Raw genomic sequence first — 14,010 nt, forward strand, 5'->3', positions numbered from 1 at the left:
GGTGACATTTCTGGTCACTGCTTAAAATGATAACAATATTTAAATAGGACTTTCTGGTTTGTCATCAGTTTATGGCCTCAGTTGCTCCGAGCGCGCACTCTCCAGGTCATTCTGGGGATGTCTAAATCAGATGTTGACATTTTACGGTCTGTGTGCTAGACATGGCAAGGACCAGATTTTCCCACATGAGGGGCCAGGTGTTGCCACTTTTGCTGATGACTTCTAAGTGTCTTTTCCCTCTTCACACTTCTGCTGCTTCCCAGCTCTGATCCACAGTTGCTAACCTAGACCTGCTGGGGGTTGGAGTCGCCAAACAAGAAGAGAAAGCCCTTATCTTGGCAAAACTTTTGAAAAGTTTCCACTTCCTTATCTAAAGAGGGAAAATATTCTTGCCTTAGAAGGAAGACTTAAGCTTTCCCAGGACTGCTAAAACAACCATCGGTGAATAATTAAATGCTGTCAAATTCTCACAGCAGGAATTTCCCAGAAGGGCAAAAGGTACGCCATTTAACTTCTCTAGGCCTTAATTTTCTCATCCTTAAAATGAGGCAATAGGAGGCACAGGGGATCCAAGGTTCTTTCCTATCTCAACAGTCTGATTCTGTCTTTTTACTATTATTGTGTTCAATTATCATTATCAAAGCTGGTATACTTAAAATTATTTATTTTATTACCTTTTTTCTCCCTAAACAAAGTAATCTCCAAGCTCCTCTCCTTCCCCTTCTCACACTTTACTTTATAAAGTACTTTATAAAGTAATAAGATTAGTACAAGCCCATGACTTCTGTCATGTTCTAGGTCAGCAGAAGACAGGAGGATTTCATCCTCCTAGGGAACTATTTCAGGTCTCATCACTGACTTGAGTTTTCCTTGGTATATATAGTATCATAGAAGAATTTTTATTTCTAGCTAACACGTCTCCTCTATGCTAAAGACCCACCCAAATATTCCAGCTTTATCTTCTCAACAGAGTCCTGTTCTTATATTTCCAGCTACCCATAGGAAATTTTCACTTGAGAAGAACGTCTCACTCTAAGTCAATCAGCAGGTATTTCTGAGCAGCTATTATAAATCCAACATTATGAGTAATCTAGAAGGTGCATTAGACATCACCCTTGCTCTTAAGGATCTTAAATTGAAACTGGGGAGAAAAAACTAAAGTACATCCAGTCAGGAAACACTTGTTGAGGGCCTCTTTGTGTGGGAAGACATGAAGCCTGACGGGTAGTGTGGCAATGTATCTCAATTTTCCAGGAACCGTCCTACTTATATATGTATTAGGGTAATTATTAATCAACCCTCTGACCTTCCGAAGCATCCTAGTTTGGGTGAAAAATTATAAGCTTGCCTTAATGTTGGGGAATGACAGGGCCTTGGTATCCTCACCCATGGGAGTTAGAACAGAGACGACTACCAAAGCAACTGAGAACCGTGAAGATTAGTGCTTTGTTAACACGGGAAAGCTGCTGTCACACCCTGGGCATTTTTTAGTTTGGATGAGGCAGTTCCTTTCATTACCTGAGATATTTGTATAGGCTATATTGTGTTGTTGGCTAATGTAATGCAAAGGGTCATTTTCTCCAGGTTAAAATTCTGATCAGCATTTATGTCTCTGAGATGGGCTTAACCTATTGCTGAGACGTGTCAGATCTTTTATTTATGGGAAATAGACCAAGAAGAAGCCTTAAGGAATGGGCAAGAAGTAAATGGCAGCAGCTTGTGTATCCACATAACGAAAAGGGGCGTGGGGTCTCATCAGCTCAACTCCACACCATGCCCGGGTATCTACTCCAAGCCAAACACTGGCTTTTACTCAATAGGGCAGAAGGAATTTTATGAGCAAAACCTAGAGGTAAGAGGTAGTGTGGGGAGTGTGGGGACCGCCAGACAACTTGGCATCGGTGGGACGTGAGTCAGTGGGTAGTAGGGAATGTGGCTATGGAGGTAGGCAGAAGCCAGATGCTGGAGAACCTACATCAAGAAGCAAAGTGCTTTTTAAGTCTGGAAATGAAATGGTACCTCAGATAGAGCTCCATCCCTAGGGCTCTCACTGCTCCGGCAGCCACCACATTTGCAGCAACGTGATCTGGTTTTCAGGGTTTCTGATGATCCCTGAAAACCCTCTCTACCCGCTCCAGGGCGCTGTTCACATACGTGCTGCTCATATTTTCAGACATAACAGTGCTGATGAGATTGTTTCTGGAGATCCAGGACAAGCAATGCTAACCAGGAGGGAATAACCAGCCCGGGGCAGACAGCCCCATGTTTGATGTCACCTCCAAGTGCTACAGAGGAACTGGAGCAGGAAGGACCATTGATTCACTGGGTCAAGGCAGTGGTGTTTGTGTTCTTCTTGAATGTGCCACAATCGCGGACAGTGCTGGGCTGCCACTGAGGATCCTGCTGGTTCTTCCATGGTTCCTCCAGTTGGTGGACTTGGATGGCCCCTAAGGCCATGTGACCCAGCACGGTGCACCACCCCCAAGCTGCTGGACCCTGGAGTCCCTCCCACTCTGAACTGCAGTGTACCAGTCAGGTGATCATATTTACCCTGGCAACACACATTCTCAGCAGCAGAAGTGGAGCAGTATGGTTTGGTGCATAAACACAGGAAGTTTAAAAAAAAAAAAAAAAGCTCACACCAGTTTGGACTGAGCCAGTAGAATCCACCAAAAAGGCGAAATGTAAAACTAGCAGGAAGAACTGTCTCCAGTCATGGGAGAGAGACGCCAACAGAAATTTTGTTCAAATAATAGAATTATTAACAGATAGACGACCAAGAACTTCTAAAATTGAATGCAGATGCTTGTTTTCTGGTTTGCTAGACACAAACACTAAGCATGATATTTGTAAGAAACCTCCCTTTTAGGTACAGGGGAGGTTTTCCTTAAAGTTTTATGAAACTTTTTCCCTTCGTTATTTCACTTAGACATGTTTCCTTAATTAGTATTTTTCCTTCTCCATTGCAAGAATCTAACCAGTGTTCATTCGGTGAAGAATTAATGATGAACTATGGGAGTATGGAGAGGTGTTCCCTTCCTTTGAGGGCCATATAGATGCCAAGATGGTTTCCATCTTGAACAGAGAAAGTCCATGAGGTTGTTGGTACTTGCAGCTTGTGCTGGGTCCCGTGGGTGCGGATCACTTTCATCCAGAATGTTTTGAGGAGTATGTTCTGAGCTGGACACTTGAGAATTATATGCTTATGACTGTTTTTAACTGTGACTCACAGGAGAGAACTGCATGGTAACAGCCTGCTTTATGAAGTTTTAATCCATGTTTCACTGTCACTGTGACAGTCTTTGATGACATGAGGGGCTTGGTCCAGAATGTAAATCAATGTACTACTTCCTTCAAGGAGGAAATCAGGCTTTGAAAAACCCATCAGCTGAACCACGGTGTGCTTCATGAGGTGGTTGATGTGCAGTGTGGCGCGAGCCCCTTCTGATGTGGGAGGTGAAATCTGCAGACTGCACTTTGACACGTGCTGACACACACATTACTGTCACTTAGGTCACCACTTTTTTTAAAAATAAATTTATTTATTTATTTTTGGCTACGTTGGGTCTTCATTGCTGCGTGCGGACTTTCTCTAGTCGCATCGAGCGGGGGCTACTCTTTGTTGCCATGCACAGGCTTATCTTTGTGGTGGCTTCTCTTGTTGCAGAGCAGGGGCTCTAGGTGCGCGGGCTTCAGTAGTTGTGGCGCGTGGGCTCAGTAGTTGTGGCTCGTGGGCTCTAGAGCTCAGGCTCAGTAGTTGTGGCCACGGGCTTAGGTGCTTCACAGCATGTGGGATCTTCCCAGACCAGAGCTTGAACCCGTCTCCTCTGCATTGGCAGGCAGATTCTTAACCACTGCGCCACCAGGGAAGTCCCAGGTCATCTTTCTAATCTATAACTCTTAATCTGTCTTGATAGATTTTTTTGAAGTATAGTTGTTTTACAGTGTTGTGCCACTCTCTGCTGTACAGCAAAGTGACTCAGTTATACATGTATATACATTCTTTTTTTAAACATTCTTTTCCATTATGGTTTATCCCAGGAGATTGGATATAGTTCCCTGTGCTGTACAGTGGGACCTTGTAGTTTATCCATTCTAAATGTAATAGTTTGCATCTGCTAATCCTAAACTCCCAGTCCATTCTTCTCACTCCCTATAACTATTAATCTGTCTTAATTTAAAAAAAATAAATTTTGTAACAATTTCAAACTTCAAAAAAGTTGGAAGAATAGAACAGAGAACTGTGTGTCTTTCACACAGACCCTTCCAAATTTCACTCATGATGTGCTTGGTAGCAAACATACCAGTTCTCCACCACATGATCTAGTCTGTTTAGATCTTGAGTTTCATGCCCTTGACCTGTATGAAGATTACATTTCCTAGAACGACCCTTGGCTTAGGTTTACCCCGTGCTTCTTCATGATTAGCCCCAGGTTATGCACTGAGAGCAAGATTGTCATGAAGGTGACATTGTGTTCTTATTGTACCCTGTCAAATGGCCTGTGATGTCACTTTGTCCCATTAACTTTGTGTCCCAGTGGTATCTCTGATCACTTGATTAAGAGAGTGTCTGTCCCATTTCTCCACTGGAAAGTTACTTTTTTCTTTTGTAATTAGTACTTATCATGTAAATATCCCATTACTCATTCCACTTTCACATTCCACTTCCACTTTTTTTCCACTTTTCACATTCACACATTCACTTTCACTTCCACTTTTGTTTCAGCACCCATTGATGTTTCTGTGCCTGAATTTATTACCGTGATGTTTGCCAAATGGTAATTTTCTAATTGTATCTTTCTTACACATTTCCTAGTTGGCATTCTATTGCAAGGAAGAATTCTCATCTCCCATTTGTAAATGTATCTGTTTATAAACAAATGAGTTATTGTTCATTATAATCTAGTATTCAATGGGTTATTATCTGTTATTTTCATTAATTACTTTGATGCTCAAATTGACCCAGATTTTGACAGTAGGAGCTCTGCAAAACAGGCTTCTGTGTCATTTTGACATGTGCCCATCACTCTTGATCACTGCCTTCACAACAAGCTGTTCCTGGCTTCTCTTGTACTTTTCCTGCCCCAGCTCGGGATCAGCCAGTTCTCTAAGGAACCTTGGTTCCTTTTCATGCAGAATGATATTCAGAAGCCAAGATCTGGGTGCTAAGTGTGCGCAATGCTACTGGAGTGTTGCTTCTCCCAGGCCCTCCCAGTGGACAGAGCTAGGAAATATATGTATTTTTATACACACACTCAGGCATACACACATATGTATGTATGCATGCATACCTTTCCTTCTTTGCTTCTGTCTGTTTCTCTGGGTCCCATTATCCTTAATATGCTTATTTGCTCAATCCACTGTATGTAGCCATTCTCCCTAACTACATGAGGCTGCCTTTCCACGCTGCTCTGATACTATCCTTGTAAAGGTCATCATTCCTAGCTGTTGCAAGCCACCCCTGTCACCTTGCTTTAATACCATCCTTGCCCAGGCCCTGTTAACCTCCTGCTTGTGCCTGCCCAATGACTGTTGGACTGAATTAGGAAGGAAGGGAAGAAAAGAAAATTTTTGTTTCTGTTTCTTTTTTTTTTTTAATTAAAAAATTTATTTATTTATTTGGCTGCACTGGGTTTTAGTTGCAGCACACAGGATCTTCGTTGCCGCGTGTGGGATCTTTAGTTGCAGCATGTGGAATCTTTAGTTGCGGCCTGTGGGTTCTTAGTTGTGGCACCCAGGATCTAATTCCCTGACCAGAGATCAAACCCGTGCCCCCTGCATTGGGAGCATGGAGTCTGAACCACTGGACCACCAGGGAAGTCCCAAATTTTTGGCTCTTAATTAGAAGAAAAAGTAAGCAAAGGCTAAATGGAAATTATCTGCAATGATTTTTTGTTCACTAGTACACTCCAGGATTTAAGCTATAAGACAGCCCATCTACCTTTATGGTATGACTATTGACATAAAAGGGTCTTAAGTGCCTCTAAGTCTACTTCAGGACTGTAATTATGAGCAGGAGGTAGGGAAGAGGCAGATGCTTCTGCCTTCTGTGCTGTATTTTGGCCTTGGCTGTAATAGCAGGGATAGGGCTGTCAGCATAGAATGCTTGTCAGCTGGTCTAGACATGCATCATGCCTAATGAAAGAAGAAAAAAAAAACGATTGATTTTTCAGTGGTTCTCACCAAGAGGTTATACTTTTCACCTTCAAGGTGGCCTTGACCTCTGCTGAAATAAGCACCAGAAAAATGAATGTGTTCCCATAGTTGGTAATGACTGTTACCTAATTATGAGGTCACATTTCCTGTCACTTGGGCAATAAGTAATTGCCATTCCTTCCAAGTTGATTGCAAGCTCCTTGAGGGCAAGGTGCAGGATGGTTACTTATGAAATCTCCCACAGAGACTTGCAGTTAGTGGCCGATTCGTAGCTGATGACTCAAGGTTTGATTCTCCCCACCGTTCACCCAGGCAGACCATTAACCGTAATACTGGGCAAAGACTCACACCTATTTTTCTGTAGTGGTTTCGTCACCTCCATTGTTCACATGTTAGAAATTATTCAAATCTGTAAACTTCTGAACTGATTAGGGAGGCAAAAGCGGAAGTCAGCCCTTTTGAATTTCATCATCTCATCCTCCCTTCGTCCTCGCCTCCCTCCCTGCCCCTGATTCAAAGGCTGGCAGAAGTTGATGCAAGAATGACCTTGACCTAGGTAAGAAAATGGCTCTGCTGCTGAACTGTGCTTCTTCAAGTTCAGAGCCGGCCGAGTGGCAGGACATCCAGGCTTGGGACCGCAGTCGGAGCCCTGGTTGTAGGCTGGCTTCTGCTGGGAACTCTCTTGTTCAGCTTTCATCAGGTCTCCTAACCTCCCTGGGCCTCATTGTCTGCATCTGTAAAACTGGAGGTTGGATCTCATGATCTCTTTACAGCCTCTGGTTCTACAGTTGTCTTACTCGGGCCTTGTGAAATACTGTGATTCATGGCCACATCCTGAACGATAGCACAAAGGTAGCAAAGTGACAAGGAAAACTGAGAGTAAAAGTGTAGTTTATGATAACACTAGAAAGACCATTCTCCAAAAACTCAAACCTAAACCTCTTTTTCTCAGTGTGTGTGTGTATATTTGCTTGCAATTACAGGAAGAACTATAGAAAGCCACTTACAGCTGTTGCTGGAGATTATTTTTAAATTTATATGGAAAACCAATCCCTAGAATAGCTAAAACAATTGTGAAAAAGAAGAATAACGTAGGAAGACTCACTACCTAAGACTCACTACCTATTAGGTCTGACCATACAGCTAGAGCGATCAAGGCTGTATGGCATTGGTGGAGGGATAGACAAAGCCATCAGTGGAACAGAATAAAGAACCCAGAAATAAACCACACAAATATGCCCAACTGCTTTTCAATGAAGATGCAAATTAATTCAATGGAGGGAAGAAAGCGTCTTCAGCCACTGGTGCTGAAACAAGTGGATCTCTCTAAGCAAAGAGAGTGAACTCTGAGCTAAGCCTTTCATCTTCTATAACAGTTAACTCAAAATGAATCATATATTTAAATTTAAAATGTGAAACTATAAAAATTTTAAAGGAAAACATAGGGAAAAATCTTTGGGATCTTGGGCTAGTCAGAGAATTCTTAGACTTGACACCAAAAGCATTATTCCATAAAGGGGAAAACTGTTAAACTGATAAAAAGTAAAAAATTTTGCTCTGGGAGAGTCCATGTGAAGAGGGTGAAAAGGCAACCTATAGATTAAGAGAAGATATTTTCAAACTACACATCTGACAAATAGTAACACCACCAAAATCTGATAGGTTGTGGAGAAACTGGATACATCACCAGTGGCATTGTAAAACGGGGCCGCCACTCTGGGAGACACCCTGGCAGCTTCTCACAAAACTAAACACGGGACTACCATCTGACCCTGTAGTTTCACTGGGCATTTACCCCAGATCAGTGAAAATTTATGTTTGCAGAAAAACCTGTACATGAATATTCATGACTGCTTTATTCCTAATAGCCCCAAATTAGAAACAACGGAAGTGCTCTTCAGTGTATTAATGGTTAACCAAACTGTGGGACATCTATACCATGGGATAATACCCAGCAATAAAAAGGAACACATTTGATCCGTGGGACAAGTTGGCTGAATCTCCAGGGAAGTATGCTGAGTGGAAAAAGACAGTCCCCAAAGATTACATACTATATGATTCCATTTATACAACATTCTCGAAATGACAAAATTATAGAGAGGGAGAACCGAAGGGTGGTTGCCAGGGCCGAGGACCTGGGTGCGGTGGGAGGACGGAGAGGGAAGAGGCGGCATGCCTATAAAAGGACATGAGAGATCCTTGTGGTGGTGGAAAGGTTCTGTTTTGACTGCACCAATGTCAGCATCCTGAGTGGGACATTGTGTTACAGTTTTGCCAGATGTTCCCACCGGGGGAAGCTCAGTAAGAAGTACATGGGCTCTCTCTCATTATTTTTTAAAATTTCATGTGAATCTACAATTATCTCAAAATAACAAAGTTTAATTTAAAATAAAGAAACATTGGCTTCTCTGTCTGGGCTCAGTTTGATACAAGTAAATGGAGTTAAAAAATGTAGAATTTGGGCAAAGAAAAGACCAAAATAACCCTTGGAGGGATTATAAATCGCTTGGTGACAGTGATACGTCTTTTTCTTCCTATATTCCCCAGAGTACTTGGCCCCAATCGTCAGCTTACCCATAGAAGCACTCAGTAGTGTTGTTTTGTGTATCGCTGTTAGTATGGAGTAGAAGTTGCCTTGTCAAACAGTTTAATTTTTGTATGTAAATGTAAGACACGCACGTACCGTAATAAGCAACTCAGATGTGGTTGTGTGTGAATAAGCCGATGATTTTTTGTGAAAGGTGATAATTAACCTTGATAACGTAAACAAAACATAACTAAAGTCCTTTTGCATAATATGGAGTTAAATCATTGTGTTTTCCTCCCATAGAGGGTGTTTGCTTGTTTGTTAGCTTGCTTTTGTTTTATTTTACAAGATATCCTTGACCTACGTTCACTAGCATAGGAAGCAGGGGCAGTGAACTGTGCTCTAAGGCACAGGTTCTCGCCTCTATTTCTGGAGCCCAGGGCTCTTAGGAAGTGTCTCAGGAGTCTGGGGTGGGGGGAGATGGCTGTGGTTCCGTGCTTCCAGCAGTGTCCACCTTAGGCAGCTCTCTCTTGTCTATTTTGCAAATTGGGTTCTTGTAAGATTTGGTTTAAGAACAGATTCCAGTGCTTTGTAAAACCCCGTCGTTCGCCGTTTTGCAGGGCTGAGGTTGCAGCTGGAACCCAGTGTCTCCAAATCCCCCTTCTGGGGAGATTGTGGAGAGGCTGAGCAGATAAGGGTGAGAGTGCTGTGTAGGGGTGAAAGCACCAGTGGCATCTGGCATCACTCTTTCTCTCCTGCTGCAGTCACTGCCAGCAGTGTTGTGCATTTAGTGTTGCCTTTGCCCTGGCTGGGACAGAACACACCACCTGCAGAAGCTCTGAGGCAGAAGCTCCCCATTTCAAAGCAGAAAAATGAACCAGTGTGAGAGGGAAGTTTGCAGAGAAAATACTTTTTGATTTTTCTTTCCAGTCTGTGTGTTGTGTGTGTGTGTGTGTGTGTGTGTGTAGTAGTAGTAGTAGTAGTAGTAGTAGAAGAAGTAACACACAAGTAACGTAAGTCATGAAGGACCCAAGGTGGGAGGTCGTCGATCAGTTGATGAGAAAAGCAGCTGGGGACTGGAGAATTCAAACCAACAAATGCTTATTGCATGCAGAATGTGCAAAGCAGTGTGCAAAAAAGAATTTATGAAAATATTTGGGGGATATTTCAGTGTTTGTTTTAATAGGTAATTGATTAATGGTGAATAATTAATATTAAAATAAACTTGAATAAAATGGTGTGATAAGAAGATCAGCAAAATGTCACTTGGCTAATTCCACATTCAAATGGGACCAATATGTCCACCAGAGGGCAACTAACTAGGTGGCCCTGGGAGTGAGCCCAGCAGGTGGGGAGTCATTTTCTGTTTTCAGTGCAGGTTGTGATGTGTGGTGTAGCTATGTTCTCTGAAGAGGGATGAACCCGGGGAAGCTTAACCCACATCTGGTGGTGGAGAGCTCCCCTTGGATGTATCGGGGCTTCGTAAAACTTTTTCAAGTCCCTGCAGCACTAACATTGGGGTCCTCTCCACACTGCCGCCCCTCCTCCAGCACTGGGTGATGCTAAACGCCAGCCATAGGAGATGACAAAACTTAAAACAAAGAGCATGTGTGTCCACATCACAAAGATGGCCATCGGGGAGGAAGAGGGGATCTTCAGGGCTGAGGCCTGGAGCGTTTTGGAGATGAATTTCTACTTCTTTGGTCTCCTGTGGTGCTTAAGGCCTCTTGAACTTGCTGGGCCAGAGAGAGAGGAGCTGAGACCCTGTAGTTTGCAGAATTCCTGGGAGCACTTAAGTGGTACTTTCTGGGGACTGGGGCTTGGAATACTGCGAGATTCAGCCTGTGTCTCAGTCCACAACGAACAACTTTCTCCGGGAGCTTGGTGATGCCCTATTTTTGGGCACAAGGGTTGGGGTGGAGAGGTAGTAGGACATAAGCCCAAACCATTAATAACCCCTTTCCTTTTAAATTCTCTACTCTTAAGAGTGAATTGGCTGGAGTTTCCAGAGGGCTTTTGGCCATCAGCACTACAATTAGGAAACAAAACCTAACCAACAAAAATACATCTAAACCATAGACAAAATCACCACTCTGTTATAACCCATCCACCCAAAAGCACTACGCAGCCAGAACTGATTCTGGCCCATGACTGGCCAGGGCTTTCTGAGCTCCCTGAGGGTCTGAGAAGATCCCAAAGGCCCAGGATAGGTAAGCCCGACAGGCCTGGCACGGTAGGGTTGGCCCAGCTGCTGGTTTACATGAGCGCTCCAGGGTCATTCAGAGCGCCCCTATTCATTCTCAAAAGCATCCCAGTTTGGACGATAAAATTATATGGTCTTTAAACAAACAAACTAAAAAGCTGACTCCAGGCCTCAGCTGAGGGTCTACAAGTCACCTCTGAAGTCTCACTCTATGTGACTCTTCAATCGGGGTCAGCAAACTACGGCCAGCAGGTCAAGTCCAGCCCTTGGCCTGTTTGTGTATGACCCACAGCAGAGAACGGTTAAAAAAAAAGAAGAATATGTGACACAGATCAAATACGATCTTCAAAGCCTAAAATATTTACTATCTGGCCCTTTACAGAAAAAGGTTGCCGAGCCCTGATCTAGCCGCCTGATCTTGCGTTTGGCGTAGAGGGCCAGGGGCCTGGATTATCATTGTCTTTGGCTCCAGAGAAAAGAGTATTGTGTATCCGCATCCTACCTTGGCCAAACTCAAGTCTGGCAGAGGGCCTGGTGCCGGGGAAGTGCATCAGTGTCTGTGGAATGAGTGTCAGCTACCAGAGAACCCCACGTGGGCAAGACCTCTGTTGAGATTCCCTGTCTCCTCTCCAAGGGTGGGTGATGGCAAAGGGGGAGGAACAAGGGTTGGGGCGTCCTGTGCTACAGGTGAAAGGCAGTGCTGGCCCCGAATCTAGCCCGTCTCCTCGAACACGTGGGGAGCTACGGGGCCCTTCGGTGGTTTCCTTCCGTCAATCACATCCCGCTGTCCAGCTGGGCCCTAGGATGCCCAAATCATTTAATGTTGACCTTTATGCTTTCGTGTGGTCAGTGGTCCTTGCCATGTGCCTTTTGTGTATAAAGGTGCGTGTGTTCACCCCTCCCCTGGGGATCGCATCTTTCTAGCCTGAGGAACTTCTCAGAATCACCCTTTTAGTCTCAGTTCTGTGAGAGAGACTCCAGTTTGGGGTGACACTTCTCGGAAAAAGAAAAAGAGACCCGCGTGCGCAGTCCTCTCAGCTGTCACCGACTGGCTCTGTGACTTTCGGGAAAACACTGAGGGCCTTCAACTCTTCACCCGTAAAAAGAGCTCCCTGACAGCGCTTACAGTGCGAACACTGACGGTTTTGTGAAGTCCAAGCTGTTGTCTGGAATGCTCTTCGTGCCTGTGATCCTTACAAAGAATGCAAATAGTGTATGTGGTACTTCTTCCAAGTTTATATTTAGAACCGTTTTAAAAACAAACACGTTGGCCAACTCTGAGAAGTACTCAGGCCACCGCCAGAGCCCCTGGTTACCTTATTCCTGCTGAAAACACGCAGAGCCCCGTCAGAGCAGTTGACAGGGGGCGGCAGGGTCAAGGCCAGAACCCAGGCTTTCTGACTGCTGATACCTCTGGTAGCACCACCCACCACTTTACACGGCTCCCAGAGGACTCACCTGAAACATGTCTCTTACAGGGTTGGGTAGAAACAGCACCTAGAAACAGCCTTGCACACAAGCAATAAATGTTCCACTGAATTATTTGGATATTTGCTATTCTGGGGACATTGCTCTAGAAAAGTGGTTTGGTGGTTTTTTTGTTTTGTTTCCTTTTTACTCCAGACATCTCTGGGATGTCTGTCTCACAAGTTAGAATTATGTAATGATTATGAAAACCACATTGAATCACAAGTAGACATTCATAAAACCAGTGTTATTTTTTTCCCCTTCCCATTTCTGTGGAGGCAAAAACAGCAGTGTTTGCCAGGCTTGAGAAAGGCGGTCATGCATGTAGCTCACTTTGGGCGCTTACTGACTGGGTGCTAAGATTTTAAATGCTCTGACGTTCCACGACAGAAGCACCACTGCCTTTCCCGGCGTGGCCGAGACTGATTGGCAGGAAACACCTGGCAGCAGTTTACCTCCCCTGCATCCCATCTTCTGAACTTGGAAATAAAACATCTCTGAAATCTTATTTAGGGTGAATGTCCTGTACCCAGTGGAGACAGGGCCCCACCAGGAGCTGCGTGGTTTTGCCGCTTGCAGAGTTTGTCTGATCAAGCAGTGCAAAGCTATGATAGCTGCTCACAGTTTTCCCACTGCTGCGTATACACCAAGTCAAAAATATGCTTCAAGAGCAAGTGACAGGGTAGGAAGAGACCTGCCCTTGGATCATTAAAAATGATTCAGAACAACACGGCCCCCTGTACCACTTCCCTGGCAATCACTCTCTTAGGTGTACCCAGCCTTGGCTGCTGTACAACTTAGAAAGCAATTACCCCCCTTCCTCTGAACTTTACAGCTTTTCTACTTAGCCATTGATTGTGTCCTGTCCCTTTTGGAAACCGGCATTCCAGATGTGGAAATACACAGACTGAAAATGTTCCTCCCCAGCCTCTGACTCTAAGAAGAGAGTAAGTTTTAAAACAGGACACTTTCAGTTTTGTTTTCAACCTTTATTACATTTTTGCATTTGAGATTCAAACAAACCACTCTCTTACACCACACAAAAGGCATCCATTCTTGTGATTTTAAAGTGCATTTCCCCTTTAACTTTGTGTACAAAAATATGTATTTTTTTAAAACCTGTGGAACTTTCTCAACAAGGCACTTTTAGGCATGAAAATGAAGATGAGTCTCCGTTTCTACATTCACATAACATAGAAGGAAGAGTGAACCACCACCATCACAGCTGCATTCCTGGAGTCTTCATGGGTCCAGCCGACTCGAGGAACTGATAAACAAGACTGTAAAAACATTCACAACCTTACAACCTGGGCTGCAACGCTTTACAACCATAACAAGGAAAAGCTGCCCGTCAGCACAGCTGTCCTTCCCCGTCCAGAGGTGTCCCACTTCAGGAAGCGAAGATACGCTGGCAAGTCGTCTTTGATGACCCTGGGAGATCCCACTGCGTGTGTAACTTAGCCCCAATGTCAGTGATCATTTCGGGAGAGACAGGCCATCAGGACCTCCCAGAGCCGACAGCCATGTGCTTTCTCCAGCACACCACATCCATTCGAGGGACTTAACATGTGGAAAACAGGAAAGACACCGAGGTTTTCACTCACTGTCCATTGAGAGGGAAGACCTAGCCAACGGCACTTCTGAAAAGTAAGCAAAC

The sequence above is a fragment of the Aethalodelphis obliquidens genome, unplaced genomic scaffold (genome assembly GCF_003676395.1).
Source record: "Aethalodelphis obliquidens isolate GAN/ISIS:26980383/991018 unplaced genomic scaffold, ASM367639v1 scaffold25, whole genome shotgun sequence".
Taxonomy (NCBI): Eukaryota; Metazoa; Chordata; class Mammalia; order Artiodactyla; family Delphinidae; genus Aethalodelphis; species Aethalodelphis obliquidens.